The 18,535-nt window shown below is 34.6% G+C and overlaps 1 pseudogene; it reads left to right on the forward strand.

Moving 5' to 3' along the window:
• Positions 1–1,035: 1,035 nt before the first annotated feature.
• On the forward strand, positions 1,036–1,481 carry LOC101082287 (annotated as a pseudogene).
• Positions 1,482–18,535: the final 17,054 nt, after the last annotated feature.

The raw sequence follows: 18,535 nt of genomic DNA on the forward strand, positions 1-18,535 counted from the left end.
TAACCAACTCAGCCACTCAGGAGCCCCACAAAGTATTGTAGTTTTCATTGTACATCTCTCATTCCACTAGTTAAATTTATTCTTAAACATTTTATTGTTTTCGAGAATATTGTGATCAGGATACTTTTATTTTATTTTTTTGAGATGCTTCATCATTAGTGAAAATAATTGCAATGAATTTTTTATGTTAATATTGTATTTTATCACTTTATTGAAGTCATTAATTCCATTTTTTGGTTAATCCTTCAGGTTTTATCTATACTAGATCATGTCATCAGAAACTAGAAACAGTTTTACTTTTTCCTTTCTGATTTCGATAATTTTATTTCTTTTTCATGCCATATTGCTCTAGTTAGTCTCCCAATGTTACATTGAATAAGAGCAGTAAAAGTGGGAACCCTTATCTTGTTCCTGGTCTTACAAGAAATGCTTTCAATTTTTATCAATTGAGTATAATGTAGCTGTAGGTTTGGTGTATATTGTCTTTTTTGTGTTATGTTCCTTCCATACCTGATCTGCTAAGGATTTCTACACAAAATGTTATGTATTTTTTCAAATGTTTTTTTCTGGATCTATTGAGATGTGCAGGTGACTTTTATCTTTCATTATATTGATGTGGTGTATTACATTTATTGAATTTTATATATTGCATCATCCTTATATCCTAGGGATAAATACTACTTGGTCATGGATTACAATACTTTTAATGTATTCTTGAATTTGGTTTGCTAATATTGTGCTTAGAACTTTTGCACTATATTCATCAGATGTATATGTTTGTTAGTTTTCTTTTTCTTGTTATATCATTATCTGGGTTTGGTTTCAAAGTAATGTTGTCTTCTTATAATGTATTTGGAAGTATTCCCTCCTTCTTTGTATTTTGGAAGATTTGGGGGAGGAATGGTACAAATTCTACTTTAAATGTTTGATAGAAGTCTCTAATAAAGCCATCTGTCCATGGAGTTTTGTGAATTGATTCCTGATTAAATCTCTTGCTCTTTTCCTTGGTGCACCACTGAAGATCCTGGTGTTGCCATGGGTTTCTGCCCTACCCGGTATTATCAATATTATAAGAACAAGCCGTATCCAAAGTCTCACTTCTGTAGAGGTGTCCCTTATACTAATTTCTGCATTTTTGACCTGGGGCAGAAGAAGGCAAAAGTTCCCAATGAGTTCCCACTATGTGACCACAGGGTGTTAGATGAATATGTGCAACTGTCCTATGAAGCCCTGGAGGCTGCCTGCATTTGTTTGCAGCAAGTACATTGTGAAAAGTTGTGGGAAAGATGTTTTTCATATCCCAGTGTAGCTCTCTACCCCTTCCACATCATCTGTATCAACAAAATGTCCTGTGCTGGGGCTGACTGGCTATAGACAGATATGCAGGGTACTTTTGGAAATCCCTAGGGCACAGTGGTGAAGGTCCACATTAACCATGTCACCGTGTCCATCTACAGGAAGATGTAGAACAAGGAGCATGAGACTGAGGTCCTATACAGGTCAAGTTCAAGCTCCCTGGCTGCCAGGAGATCCACATTTTCAAGAAGTGAAGTTTACTACGTTTATTATCAATGAATCTGAAGACATGGTGGCTAGAGCAGCTCATTTCAGAGAGCTGTGGAATCAAATAAAACTCTAATCATGGTCCTTGGACAAATTGTTGACTCTGTACTCATAAGAAACTTGACACTGCCCCTCCTTATTCATGGCCACCAGCAACTCCTACTTCTTGTAAAAAAATTTACTTATTAGTCTGTTCAGATTTTTTATTTCTTCCTGATTCAGATTTGGTAGGTTGTGTATTTCTAGAAGTGGATTTATGTCTTCTATGTTATGTACTTTGCTGGCATACAATTGTTCGTGGTATCTCTTATGATTATATATATTTCTATAAAATCAGTTATAATGTGTCCTCTTTCATTTCCCATATTTTAGGGTTTTCTCTTTTTTTCTTAGTCTAGCTTATATTTTTGGAAGAATCAGCTCTTACTCTCACTGATTATTTCCATTGTTTCTATGATCTTTCAGGACTAAACCACAGCAAGAGACATGGGTGAAATAGATAAAGAATTTAAAGTAATGATCATGAAGATACTCAGTGGACTTGGAGAAAAAAGTGGAGGACATTAGTGAGACTCTTAAATTTTTTTTTCAACGTTTATTTATTTTTGGGACAGAGAGAGACAGAGCATGAACGGGGGAGGGGCAGAGAGAGAGGGAGACACAGAATCGGAAACAGGCTCCAGGCTCGGGGCCATCAGCCCAGAGCCTGACGCAGGGCTCGAACTCACGGACCGCGAGATCGTGACCTGGCTGAAGTCGGACGCTTAACCGACTGCGCCACCCAGGTGCCCCAGTGAGACTCTTAATGAAGAGATAAAAACAAACCAATCAGAGCAATAAATAAAATTTAAAAAAATCACTTGATGTAATAAACAGAAGTCTAGATGAAACATAAAAAAAATTAGTGATCTGGAAAACAAGAGTAATGGAAAATTACCAAGCTTAACAAATGAGAGGAAAAAATATGAAAATTGAGAATGGTCTTAAGCAACTCAGTGAATCTATCAAGCATAATAGCATTTATATTATAAGGATCTCAGCAAAAGAAGAGAGGGAAAAGGGAGCTCAAAATTAAATTGAAGAAATATTAGCCAAAAACTTCCCTAACCAGGGTAAAGGAACAGATATTCAGATGAAGGAGACACAGAGATCCCCCAACAAAATCAGCCAAAAAGGGACCATACCAAGACATATAATATTCAAAATGGAAAAACACAGTGAAAAGGAAAAAAAAATTAAAAGCAGCAAGAAAACACAAGACAATTGTATCCAAGGGAAACCCCAAAAAGCTATCAGCAGATTTTTCAGCAGAAACTTTTCAGGACAGAAAGGAGGGGTATAATATATTCAAAGTGCTGCAAGGAGAAAATTTGCAGCTAAGAATATTCTATTAAGCAAGACTATCATTCAGAATAGAAGAAGAGATAAATACTTTATCATACAAACAAAATCCAAATGAGTTTATGACCATTAAGCCACCCCATAAGAAATATTAAAGGAGACACTTTGAGTGGAAAGGAAAGGTCATAAATGAGATATGAAAAGTAAAAAACACAGGAACGTTAAAATAAGGTTTTGTTTTTTTAAAATCAGTCAAAAGATGGAATGCCTGGGTGGCTTAGTTGGTTGAGTGTCCAACTTTTGGTTAGGTCATAATCTCGCAATTTGTGAGTTCAAGCCCCACATTGGGCTCACTGCTATCAGTGCACAGTCTGATTTGGATCTTCTGTCGCCCCTCTCTCTGCCTCTCCCCTGCTCATGTTCTCTCTCTCAAAAGTGAATAAACATTTATTAAAATAAAATCAGTCAAGGGACTAATTATTCATAAAACAAAAAATATACAAAATATGACACCATATACCTTCAACTTGGGAGGGAGGGAGAGGAGTAAAGAATGGGTTCAAACTTAAGTAATCATCAACTTAATATAGACTGCCATATGCAGAAGATAGTATATACAAAGCTAATGTTATCCACAAATGAAAAACCAGTAATATGCAAACATAAAGAGAAAAGAATGCAAGTATATTACTAAAGAAAGTCAACAAACCTTGAAAAGAACAAGGGTAGAATGGATCAGGAAAAAACTACAAAAACAAATAAAACAAGTAACAAATTAGTAATAAATGCATATCTATCAATAATTTCTGTGAATGTAAATAAAGTAAATGGTCCAACCAGAAGACATAATGTGACACAGTGGATAAACAAATATGGACAATCTATAAGCTGCCTACAAAAAGTCATTTCAAACCTAAAGAAACATGCTGACTGAAATTGAGGGGAAGGGGAAACATTTTGTCATGCAAAAAGATATCAAAGAAAGCCAAGGTAACAATATTTGCATCATGCAAACTATAGTTTAAAATAAAGACTGTATCAAGAGACACAGAAAGGCATTCTATAATAATAAAGGGGACAATCTGACAAGAAGATATAACAATTGTAAATATTGATGAACTCAACATGATAACATGGAAATATATAAAAGATTAACAAACAAAGGAAATAATAGCAATACAACACTAGTAGAGTACTTTAACACTTTACATACATCAATGGACAGATTATCCAAACAGAAAATCAACAGTAGCTTAACAAAGACACATTAGACAAAATGAATTTAGCAGACATATTCAGAAATTACACCCTAAACAATAAAATACACATTCTTTCCAACTTCACATGAAACATTCTCCAGAATAGATCATATATTAGGCCACGCAAAACTGCCAGTGAGCACAAAACTATTGAAATAATACCATACATTTTTTCTGAACATAACACTAAAAATCTAGAAAAAAACAATAAGAAAATTGGAAAGACCACAACTACAAGAAGATTGAATAACATTGTAGTAAACAATGAAGGAGTCAACCAAAAAATTAAAGAAGAAATAAAAAAAAACATGAAAACAAATGAAAATGTAAAGAAAATTGTCCGAAATATTTGGGAAGTAGCAAAAGTATTTATCAGAGGGAAATTAATAGCAATAAGGGCCTACCTCAAAAAGCAACAAGAGTCGTCAGTAAGCAACATACCTTGCACTTACTTGACCTACAAAAGGAAGAACAAATCAAACCCAAATCCAGTAGAAGGAACAAAATAATCAAAAATAGAAAAAAATAAATGATATAGAAATTTAAAACAATAGAAATGAAAACAAAACAAAGCAAAAAACAAGAAACATTAGAACAGATCAAAGAAACCAGCAACTGGTTCTTTGAAAAGATCAATAAAATTGATACACCTCTGGCCAGACTCATAAAACAAAATAAAGAGAGACAGAGAGAGAGACAGAGAGAGAGAGAGAGAGAGAGAGAGAGAGAGAGAGAGAAAGACAGAGAGAGGATTAAAATAATTCAAATGAATGAGGAGAAATATCAACCAACATCACAAAAATGCAAAATATTACCAGGGAATATTGTGACAAATTAAGTGCCAATAAATTGGAAAATATGGAGGAAGAAATGGACAAATTCCTAAAAACATAAGCTACAAAAAGAAGCAGAAAGAAATAGAAAATTTGAACAAATTACTCACAATTAAATTGACTCAGACACAAACAAACAAACAAAAAACCTCCCAACAACAAATATTCAGGATCAGACAGAATCACAGGTTAATTGTATCAAACATTTAAAGAAGAGTTAGTATCTATCCTTCTCAAACTATTCCAAAAATACGAAAAAGGAAAGCTATCAAATGCATTCAATGAGTTCAGTTTTACCTGATATTAAAATGAGATAAATATAGCACCACAAAACAAAATAAAACAAAACAAAACAAACAAACAAAAAATTTTAGGCTGATATCTATGATGAGCATAGACACAAAATCCTCACAAAACTAGCAAACCAAATCCAACAATACATTAATGAGTACTCACCATGATCAAGTGGGATTTACTACGGGGTGCAAGTATGGTTCAATATTTGGAAATCAATCAATGTGATACATCACAATGATAAAAGAAAATGTAAGAACCATATAATTATTTCAATAGATCCAGAAAAAGCATTTGACAAAGTACAATACCCATAAATGTTTAAAACTTTCAACCACGTATTGTAGAGGGAAAATTCTTCAATGTAATAAAGGCCTTATATGATGAACCAACAGATAATATCATACTCAATGGTGAAAAACCCAGAACTTTCCCCCTACAATCAAGAACAAGACAAGGATGTACACTTTTACCCCTTTTATTCAACAAAGTACTTGAAATCCTAGTCATAAGAATCTGAAAAATAAAATAAAATAAAAATATAAAATTGATAAAGAAGAAGTAAAACCTTCACTATTTGCAGATGCTGTGATGCTATATAGAGAAACCCTGAAAGACTCCATGAAAAAACTACTCAAATTGATAAATGAATTCAGACAAATCACAGTATACAAAATCAATGAACAGAAATTAGCTGCATTCTTATACTTAAATAATGAGGCAGCAGAAAATGAAATTAAGAAAACAATCCAATTTATAATTGCACTAAAAAAAAAACAAGAAAACATCTAAGAATAAACTTGACCAAATAAGTAAAATATTTGGAATCTGGAAAAGTATAAAACATTGGTGAAAGAAATTCAAGAGGATAAAAGAAAAAAAAAGACATGCCATGCTCATGGATTGGAAGAACTAAAATTGTTACAATATCTATACAACCTAAAGCAAGCTACAGATTTAATAAAGTCCCTATCAAAATTCCAACAACATTTTTTTCACAGAACTAAAATAATTATAAAACTTGTATATAACCAGAAAAGACTTCAAATAACAAAAGAAATCATGAAAAAGAAAAACAGTACTGTAGGTATCACAATTCCAGACTTTCAGTTATACTATAAAGCTGTAGCAATCCAAACAGTATTGTGTTGGCATAAAAATAGACACTTAGATCAATGGAATAGAATTGAAAATGAAGATATAAACCCACAATTACATGGGAAATTAATCTTTGAGAAAGGAGAAATAAATATACAATGGGAAAATGATGGTCTCTTTCACAAATGGTATTGGCAAAATTGGACAGGTGCATGCAAAAGAATGAAACTACACCACTTCCTTTCACTACACACAAAAATAAGCTCAAAATAGATTAAAAACCTCTATGTGAGACCTGAAAGTATAAATATCTTACAAGAGAACACAGGCTGTAATTTCTCTGACATTTGCCACAGGAATATTTTTCTAGATATGTCTCCTGAAGCAATGGAAACAAAGCAAAAATAAACTATTGAAACTATATCAAAATAAAAAGCTTTTGAACAGTGAAAGAAACAATCAGCAAAACTGAAAGGTAACCTACTGAATAAGAGGATATATTTGCAAATGGCATATCCAATAAAGGATGAATATCCAAAATATATAAAGAACTGATACAACTCAACACCAAACAAGAAATAATTCAATTAAAATGGGCAGAAGACATGGACAGGCATTTCTGCAAATTGTAAATATTTGTGCAAAAAAATTTCTGCAAATTGTAAATACAGATGACCAACAGACAGATGAAAATATGCTCAACATCACTGATCATCAGGGAAATGCAAATTAAAATTACAATAGTATATCACCTTACACCTGTCAGAATGGGGAAAATCAGCAAGACAAGAAAAAATAAGTATTGGTGATGATGTGCATAAAAAGGAACCCTCATGCACTGTTGGTAGGAATGCAAAGTAATGCAGCCACTATAGAAAACAGTATGGAGTTTCCTCAAAATGTAAAAAAAAAAAAAAATAGAACTACCCTATTATCTAATAATTGCACCACTGGATATTTACCCAAAAAACAAAAGCACTAGTTCAAAGAGATATATACACCACTGTGTTTATTGCACCATTATTTACAATAGCCAGATTATGGAAGTAGCAAAGTGTCCATCAATAGATGAATGGATAAAGAACTTGTGGTGTATATACACAATGAAATATTATTATGTCATAAAAAAAGAATGAAAACTTTCCATTTGCAACAACATGGATGGAGCTAGAGACTATAGTGTTAAATGAAATAAATAAGTTGGAGAAAGACAAATAATATATTATTCCACTCATATGGAAAGAGCCCAAATGTCCATTGACCGATGAATGGAAATATAGAGTATTGCTCAGGAATAAAAAAAAAATGAAATCTTGCCATTTGCAATAATGTGGATAGATCCAGAAGATACCTTGCCAAGTGAAATAAGTCAGTTGGAGAAAGAAAAATACCATATGATTTCATTCATGTGTGGAATTTAAGAAACAAGAGAGATAGATATAGGGAAAGGGAAGGAAAATAAAATAAGATAAAAACAGAAATGGGATAAAATCAGAAGAAACTGTTAACTATAGAGAACAAACTGAAGGTTGTTGGAGGGGAGGTGTGTGTGTGGGGGGGATAGAATAAATGGGTGATGTATATTAAGGAGGGCACTTGTGATGAGAACTGGATGTTATATGTAAGTGAAGAATCCGCTAAATTCTCTCCTGAAACCAATAGCACACTATATGTTAACTAACTTGAGTTAAAATAAAATCTTGGAAGAAACAACTACAACAACAAAATCAACAAATGAAAAAAAAAAAAAAAAAAGCAAACTAAGAAACAGACTCTTAGCTATAGAAAACAAGCTGATGGTTACCAGAGGGGAGGTGGGTGGAGTGAAGGGTGCAATAGCAGCTGAGGATCAATGGGTACACTTTGTCATGATGAGCACTGAATAATGTATAGAATTGTTGAACCAGTATATTGTATGCATGAAATAAATATAACCCTGTATGTTAAATATTCTGGAATTAAAATTATAAAGTTAAAAAAAATAATTCTCTGGTGGTTGAGTTCCAGTACCTCAAAGTGGTAGCTTGCTTGATAACCACATTTTCTCTCTCATTTAGTTTTATTTAATTTTGATACATTTTTTACGAAATACTGCACATATATAATGGATACCTTTTGCTGAGTTTGGATATATGCGTACATTCATGGTACTCTCACTACAATTGAACTAATAAACATACCTATCACCTCCAATTTCAGCTCTTTATTCTCTAGAAATCACCATTTTATTTTCCCCTTCTGAGTTGGACTATTTTAGATACCTCATAATAGTAGAATTAGTTAGTATTTTTCTTTCTGTGACTGACTTATTACACTTCCCATAATGTCATCTAGGTCCATCCATGCTGTAACTAATAGTAGGGCTTTATTCATTTTTTAATTAAATAACATTGCATTGTATATAATATAGTACATTTCATTGTCCATTTATCCAAAAAATGGCATTGTAATTGTTTCCATATCTTGAGTATTGTGAATTACACTGCAATAAACATGGGAGTGCAGGTATTTTTGACACTATGGTTTAATTATTTTGATAATCTTTAAAAAGACATTGGACTCTTGGGTATAAGTTAAATTTATTTTTTTATTTTTTTGAGAAATCTTCATACTGTTTTACACATTGGCTGTACAATTTTACATTTACATCCAGTGTATAAGGATTTCCTTTTATCTATGTTGTCACCAAAATGTATCTTTATTTTTTCTTTTTGATAATTTTGTTAATAGCCATTCTAGCAGATGTGAGGTAATATAACAGTAGGATTTTGATTTGCAATTTCATGATGGTTATATTGAGCGTCATCTTTTCATATATTTGTCGGTCTTTTGTATTTTTTTTCAGTAAAAGTCTATTCAAGTCCTTTGCACACTTTTTATTTGAGGTATTTGCTTTTTGTATTGTATTGTTTTGTTTTGTTTTGTTTTGGTTTTTGTTTTGCTACTGAGTTGTATGAATTCCTCATATATTTGAAAATTAACTCCTCATCAGATATACACTTTACAGATATATTCTCTTATTTTATAGGTTGCTATTTCATTCTGGTATTGTTTCATTTGCTATGCATAAGCTTTGTAGTTTGATGTAGCCCCACTTTCTTATTTTTGCTTTAGTGATTTAAGTAACGTAGCCATAAAATCATTGACAAAATCAACATTATGAAGCTTTCAAGTTATGTTTTCTTCTGGGAGATTACCAGCTTTAGATCTTACATTTGTAATTATCACCTCCTATATTAAAAAGAAGAAAGACCTCAATAAACGACCTACCTTTATACCTCAAGAAACTATGAAATAATAAGCTAAGCCCAAAGTTAAGAAAAGCAAGAACATAAGAAAAAAAATAGAGCATAGATAAATAAATGAGAAAATAGAAAAAGAGTAGAAAAAATAAAAGGACTAATTTTTTTTAAGATAAAATTGACAAACCATTAGGTATACTAAGAGAAGATTCAAAATTAGAAGTGAAGGAGGGGACATTACAACTGATACCACAGAAATAGAAATATTTGTATGGGTAGGGGGATGAGAGAAATAGGTGAAGGGAATTAAAGAGTACACTTATCACCATGAGCATCGAGTAATGTACAGAATAGTTGAATCACTGTATTGTACACCTGAAACCAATATAATACCTCATGTTAATTATATTGGAATTAAATTTAAAAAATGATTGTATGAGAATATTATAACAATTATATGCCAAAAATTGGACAATATAAAAGAAATTGATAAATTTCTAAAAGCATATAATCTTCCAAAACTGAATCAGGAAAAAGTAGACAATTTGAACAGACAAATTACTAGTAATGAATTGAATTAGTATTCAAGAAACCCAAAACAAACAAAATTTCAGGACTAGATGGTTTCATAAGGAAATGTTACCGATCATTAAAGAATGTCAAACCTTTTTAAATCTCCAGAAAACTAAAGAAGGAATACTTCCAAATAAATTCTAAAAAGCCAGTATTATACTCATTTCAAAGCCAGACATGGAAAATATAATGAAAGGATATTATAAGCCAATATCCATAATGAACACAGAAGCAAATGCCCTCAACAAAATCTATCAAATCTAATCCAACAGTACTTTAAAAATACTATATATCATGATCAAGTGGGATTTATCTGTGTTTTTATTTATTTATTTTTTATTTATTTTTTCAACGTTTATTTATTTTTGGGACAGAGAGAGACAGAGCATGAACGGGGGAGGGGCAGAGAGAGGGAGACACAGAATTGGAAGCAGGCTCCAGGCTCTGAGCCATCAGCCCAGAGCCTGACGCGGGGCTCGAACTCAGGGACCGCGAGATCGTGACCTGGCTGAAGTCGGACGCTCAACTGACTAAGCCACCCAGGCGCCCCTGTATCTGTGTTTTTTTAATGATACTTCAAAATATGTAAATCAATAAAGGGGACACACATTAGCAGAATAAAAATCAAAATTATAACATCAGTAAATGCAAAAAAAAAAGCTTTTGAAAAACTTCAAGACACTTACAGGATTAAAAACTTCAACAAACTAGGTATAAGGAATGTACCCTAGCCTAATAAAGACCATATATGACAAGCCAGCAGTTATCATTATACTCAAGAGTGAAAAGCTAAAATATCTTCCACTAAGATCAAGACAAGAAATGAAAATTCAAAGGGATATCACCTCACATCTATAAGAATGGCTAAAATTAACAACACAGGAAACAGCAGGTGTTGATGAGGATACAGAGAAAGACGAACCTTGTTACACTATTGGTGGGAATGAAAACTAGAGCAACTAGTCTGGAAAACAGTGTGGAGTTTCCACAAAAAGTGGGAAAAAATAATACTCTACAACTCAACATTTACACTGCTAGCTATTTATGCAAAGGATACAAAAATATTGATTCTAAGGGATACATGCACCATATTGTTTGCAGTAGCATTATCCCCAAAACCCAAATTATAGATAGAGTCCAAATGCCCATTGACTTATGAATGGAAAAAGAAGATTATTAATCAGCCATCAAAAAGAATGTCATCTTGCCATGACATGGCTGGAGCTAGAGTGCATTATGCTAAGCAAAAGAAGTCAGTCAGAGAAAGACAAATGTCACATGATTTCACTCACATGTGGAATTTATGAAACAAAACAGATGGACACATGGGAGGGGGAAAAAGAGAGAGGGAAACAAACAATGAGAGACTCTTAATGATAGAGAACAAACTGAAGGTTGATGGAGGGAGCAAGTCGGGGATGGACTAGACGGGTGATGGGTTTTAAGGAGAGCACATATTGTGATGAGTACTGGGTATGTTATGTAAGTGACAAATCTCTAAATTCTACACCTGAACCTAAAAAAAAGGAAAAATATAAACAACACTGATAAGCCATTTCCCCTACACTAAGAAAAAAAATCTCAAATAAAATGAGAAATCAAAGACAAGATACAGCCAATGTCACATAAAAACAAAGGATCATAAGAGAATACTAAGAAGAATAATGAACCAACAAATTGAATAACTTAGAATAATACAACATACCAAGACTGATAAAGAAACTGAAGACATGAGCAGACCAATAATAAGTAAAGAGATTCAAATAAACATGGCTACTTTATCTTGAGAAATCTTTCAGGTAATTGAACAAAGCACATATAAGATTGATAAATAAAAATTAATTAATTCAATAAGGTGTATATTGACTGCTTAGTACTTGGAGTGTTTTGTGATATATCACATTTTCTTTATCCACTCATTAGTAGATGGAAATTTGAGCTCTCCCCATAGTATAGGTATTGAAGACAAAGCTGCTATAAATAGTGAGGGGCATGTATCCCTTCAAATCTGTATTTTTGTATCCTTTGAGTAAATACCTAATAGTTCAATTGCTGGATCATAGGGTAGTTCTATTTCCAGTTTTTTGGTGGGAACTCCATACTTCTCTTCAGTGATTGTACAAGTTTGCATTCCCACAAACAGTGTAAGAGGGTTCTTCTTTCTCTGCATTCTCACCAACACCTATTGTTGTTTTTTTTTTCTTTTTGATTGTTAACTTAAGCCATTCTAACAATGTGAGTTGATATCTCATTGTGGTTTTAATTTTTATTTCCCTGGTAATTAGTGATGTTGAGCATCCTTTCATGTGTCTCGTCAGCCTTCTGGATGGCTTCTTTGCAAAAGTGCCTACTCATGTATTTTGCATATTTTCTTCACTGGATTATTATTTTTTTTTGGTGTTGAGTTTGTAAGTTTTCTGTAGATTTTGGATAATAACCCTTCATCTGATATGTCATTGCAAATATCTTCTCCCATTCCATCAGCTGCCTTTTAGTTTTGCTGATTGTTTCGTTTGCTGTGCAGAAATGTTATCTTGATGAGGTCCCAATAGTTCATATTTGCTTTTGTTTAATTTGCCTTCCGTGATGAGTCTCCTAAAAAGTTGCTGCAACCGAGGTCAAAGAGGTTGCTGCCTGTGTTCTTCTCCAGGATTTTGATGATTTCCTATGTCAAATTTAGGTCTTTCAAACTTTTTGAATTTATTTTTATGTATGGTGTAAAAAAGGTCCAGTTTCAATCTTCTGTATGTCACTGTCCAGTTTTCCCAGCACCATTGTTGATGAGACAGTCTTTTTTTTCCATTGAATATTCTTTCCTGCTTTGTTGAAGATTAGGTGACCAATATTTGTGGGTCCATTTCTAATTTTCTATTCTGTTCCATTGATCTGTTTGCCTGTTTTTGTGCCAGTGCCATACTGTCTTGATGACTACATGTTTGTAATGTAGCTTGAAATCTAGAATAATAATACTTGCTGTTTTATTTTTCTTTTTTCAGGATTGCTTTGGCTATTCAGGGTCTTTTGTGGTTCCATACAAATTTTTGTAAGGAGGGAACAGGAAGATGGTGGAATAGGAGGATACTGGGCTCACCTCATCCTGCTGATCACTTAGATTCCACTGACATTTGCCTAAATAACCAGGAAAACAACCTGAAGACTAACAGAACAGACTCTCTTGAGCCAAGTGTAGGCAAGAGGCCCATGGAAGAGGGTAGGAAGGGTGGAGAGGCAGTGCATGCTACAAGGACTGGCAGGAGGGAGCTGGGTTGGTGGAGGTCAGCCTGCCCAGCAAGGCAGAGACTCCCAAGTCTGGCTTGCAAAAGTGGAGGAGCCAACTCGGTGAGTTCTGACAGCCAGTGGGATTTAACATCTGGAATGTTAAAAGTCAACAGCTCTCCTCTCAGAGAGTGGGGAGTGCAAGAGGACACTGGGAGGGAGAGTTGTTGAGCTCTGGGAGGACAGAGCACAGTGGGGGAACAAAGTTGCTGGCAGGGGCCATTTCCCTCTCTCACCCCCAGCCGAAATTCCAAAGGGAACCAGTTCCCACCACCGAACTTGCTTGCACTAAGCAAATGCCCAATGCTGTGCTTTTGTGGATCTATCTCTCCAAAGGGCCCACCTCCTTCTGGTGCTGCAGGGTGCCTCCTGCAGGGGACCACCTAAGGCAAAGCAAGCTAAGCCTACTCCTCCCGCCTCTGTGCACCTGGCAGATCCACCCCCTGTAAAACACCCTTGGCCAGATCCCATCGAAGAAGCACCACAAGCCTGGAAGTGTGCAAACAGCCAGACAGGGGCCACACCACTCACACACACGTGAGACGTGCCCTTGGGAAAGTGGAAGATAAGGTACACACCAGTCTGACTGTGGCCCCAGTAGTGGGCTGGGGCAGACATAGGGTCTGACTGTGGCCTGCCCACCAACACAAGTTTCTCTGGACAGCACAGGGGAAGTGCCCTGCAGTTTGGAGCTACTGCAGGGACTACCCAAAATGAAAAAACAGAACTGTCCTCAAAAGAAACTCCAGGAAGTAGCGACACCTAATGAATTGATCAAAACTGATTTAAGTAATATAACAGAATAAGAATTTAGAATAATAGTCATAAAGTTAATTGATGGGCTTGAAAAAAGCATAGACAACAGCAGAGAATCTATTGTTACAGATATCAAGGGATTAAGAAATAGTAATGAGGAACTAAAAAATGCTATCAATGAGGTGCAAAATAAAATGGAGGCGGGCATAGCACAGATTGAAGAGGCAGAGGAGAAAATAGATGAATTACAAGATAAAATTATGGAAATAGAGGAAGCTGAGAAAAAGAGGGATTAAAAAAATCCAAGAGTATAAGGGGAGAATTAGAGAACTAAGTGATGCAATCAAACTGAACAATATCCTCATCATAGGAATTCCAGAAGAAGAAGAGAGAGAAAGGTGCTGAATGTGTACTTGAACAAATCATAGCTCAGAACTTTCCTGATCTGGGACATTGAAATCCAAGAGGCATAGAGAACTCCCTTCAGACATAACTTGAATCAATCTTCTGCACGACATATCCTAGTGAAACTGGCAAAATAAAAAGATAAAGAGAATTCTGAAAGCAGCTAGAGATATAAGCCTACCCTAAATTACAAAGGTAGACATATAAGGGTAGTAGAAGACCTATCTACTGAAACGTGGCAGTCCAGAAATGAATGACAGAGAATCTTCAATGTGATGATCAGAAAAAAAAATATGCAGCCAAGAATCCTTTATCCAGTGAATCTTTCATTCAGAATAGGAGAGATAAAGGTTTTCCCAAACAAACAAAAACTGAAGGAATTCATCACCACTAAACCAGCCCTACAAGAGATCCTAAGGGGGACTCTGTGAGTGAAATGTTTCAAGGACCACAAAGTACCAGAGACACCACTACAAGCATGAAACCTACAGATATTACAATGACTCTAACCCATGTCTTTCAATAATAACACTGACTATAAATGGACTAAATGCTCCAATCTAAAGACATAGGGTATCAGAATGGATATTAAAAAAACAAGACCCATCTATTTGCTGTCTACAAGAGACTCATTTTAGACCTGAAGACACCTTCAGATTGAAAGTGAGGGGATGAAGGACTATCTATCATGCTACTGGAAGTCAAAAGAAAGCTGGAGTAGCCATACTTATATCAGACAAATTAGATTTTAAATTAGAGGTTGTAACAAGAGATGAATAAGGACATTACATAGTAATTACAGTATCTATCAATCATGGAGATCTAACAATTATAAATGTCTATGCACCGAATTTGATAGCACCAAAATAGATAAAGCAATTAATGACAAATATAAGCAACCTTATTGATAAGAATGTGGTAATTGCAGGGGACTTTAATACTCCACTGACAGAAGTGGATAGATCATCTAGACAGAGAATCAATAAAGAAACAAGGGCCCTGAGTGATACATTGTATCAGGTGGACTTGACAGATATGTTTAGAACTCTGCATCCCAAAGCAATAGAATATACTTTCTTCTCCAGTGCACATGGAACATTCTCCAAGATAGATCACATACTGGGTCACAAAACATCCCTTCATAAGTACAAAAGAATTGAGATCATACCATGCACACTTTCAGACTACAATGCTATGAAACTTGAAATCAACCACAGGAAATAGTCTGGAAAACCTCCAAAAGCATGGAGGTTAAATAACATCCTACAAAAGAATAAATGGGTCAACCAGGCAATTAGAGAAGAAATTAAAACATATATGAAAACAAATGAAAATGAAAATACAACAATCCAAATGCTTTGGGATGCAGCAAAAGCAGTCCTGAGAGGAAAATACATTGCAATCCAGGCATATTTAAAAAAAAAACAAGGGAAGTCCCAAATACAAATCTAATAGCACACCTAAAGGAAATAGAAACAGAACAGCAAAACACCCCAATCTCATCAGAAGAAGAGAAATAATAAGGATCAGAGGAGAAAAACAATATAGATTCTAAAAAAAAAAAAAAAACTGTAGAGCTGATCAATGAAACCAAGAGTTGGTTTTTTGAAAAAAGAAACAAAATTGATAAACCTCTAGCCAGGCTTTTCAAAAAGAAAAGGGAGATAACCCAAATAGATAAAATCATGAATGAAAATGGAATTATTACAACCAATCCCTCAGAAATACAAATAATTGTCAGAGAATACTATGAAAAATTATATGTCAACAAACTACACAACCTGGAAGAACTGGAAAAATTCCTATGCACACACACACTTCCAAAGCTCAAACAGGAAGAAATAGAAAACTTGAACAGACCCAAACTAGTGAAGAAATTGGATCAGTTATCAAAAATCTCCCAAGAAATAAGAGTCCAGGACCAGATGGCTTCTCTGGGGAATTCTACCAGACATTAAAGTGCAGATAATACCTATCCTTCTGAAGATGTTCCAAAAAATAGAAAGGGAAGGAAAACTTCCAGACTCATTCTATGAAGCCAGCATTACTTTGATTTCTAAACCAGACAGAGACCCAGCAAAAAAAAAAAAAAAAGAACTACAGGTCAATATCCCTCATGAATATGGATGCAAAAATTATCCTTAAGATACTAGAAAATCAAATTCAACAGCATATAAAAAAATATTCACCATGATCAAGTGGGATTCATTCCTGGCCTGCAGGGCTGGTTCAAAATTCACAAATCAATCAATGTCATACATCACATTAATAAAAAAAAAGATAAGAAACATATGATCCTGTCAATTGATGCAGAAAAAGCATTTGACCTCGAGAAAGTCAGGATTGAAGGAACATACTTATCATAAAATCCATTTATGAAGAGCCCACAGCTAATATAATTCTCAATGGGGAAAACTGAGAGCTTTCCCACTGAGATGATGAACATGACAGGGTTGTCCACTCACCACTGTGGTTTAACATAGTGTTGGAAGTTCTAGCATCAGCAATCAGACAACAAAAGGAAATCAAAGGCATCAAAATTGGCACAGATGAAGTCAACTTTTCACTTTTTGCAGATGACATGATATTATACATGGAAAACCAGATAGACTCCACGAAAACTGTGCTAGAATTGATACATGAATTCAGCAAAGTCACAGGATACAAAATTAATGTACAGAAATCAGTTACATTCTTATACACTAATAACGAAGCCACAGAAAGAGAAATAAAGAAACTGATCCCATTCACAATGGCACCAAGAATCATAAAATTCCTAGGAATAGCCGTAACCAAAGATGTAAAAGATCTGTATGCTGAAAACTATAGAAAGCTTTTGAAGGAAATTGTAGAAGATACAAAGAAATGGAAAAACATTCCGTTCTCATGGATTGAAAGAATAAATATTGTTAAAATGTCAATATTACCCAAAGCTATCTACACATTCAATGCAATCCCAATCAAAATTGCACCAGTATTCCTCTTGAAGCTAGAACAAGCAATCCTAAAATTTGTATGGAACCACAAATACCCCGAATAGCCAAAGTAATATTGAAGAAGGAGACCAAAGCAAGAGGCATCAAAATCCCAGACTTTAGCCTCTACTACAAAGCTGTAATCATCAAGACAGCACGGTATTGGCAGAAAAACAGACACATAGACCAATGGAATAAAATAAAGATCCCAGAATTAGACCCACAAAAGTATGGCCAACTAATCTTTGACAAAGCAGGAAAGAATATCCAGTGGAATAAAGACAGTCTCTTTAGCAAATGGTGCTGGGAGAACTGGACAGCAACATGCAGAAGAATGAAACTAGACCACTTTTTTACACCATTCACAAAAATAAACTCAAAATGGATGAAGGATGGTTATGTGAGACAGGAAACCATGAAAACCCTAGAGGAGAAAGCAGGAAAAAAACGTCTCTGAGGTTTTGTCTAAAATGCTAAATGAATTTAGCTAAAATGAACAAATCAGGAGACTGTAGATGCTGGAGAGGATGTGGAGAAATGGGAACCTTCTTGCACTGTTGGTGGGAATGCAAACAGGTGTACCCACTCTGGTAAATAGTGTGAAGGTTCCTCAAAGAACTAAAAATAGATCTACCCTATGACCCAGCAATAGCACTGCTATCCTCCCAAGCGATGCAGGAGTGCTGATTCATAGGGGCACTTGTACCCCAATGTTTATATCAGCCTTTTCAAAAATAGCCAAATTATGGAAAGAGCCTAAAAGTCCATCAAGTGATGAATGGATAAAGAAGTTGTGGTTTATATATACAATGGAATACTATTTGGCAATGATAAAGAATGAAATATGTCTTTTTTTTTTAGCAACGTGAATGGGACTGGAGAGTATTATGCAAAGTTAAGTAAGTTATACAGAGAAAGAT

Source organism: Felis catus, chromosome A1, assembly GCF_018350175.1.
Source record: "Felis catus isolate Fca126 chromosome A1, F.catus_Fca126_mat1.0, whole genome shotgun sequence".
NCBI classification, from domain to species: Eukaryota; Metazoa; Chordata; class Mammalia; order Carnivora; family Felidae; genus Felis; species Felis catus.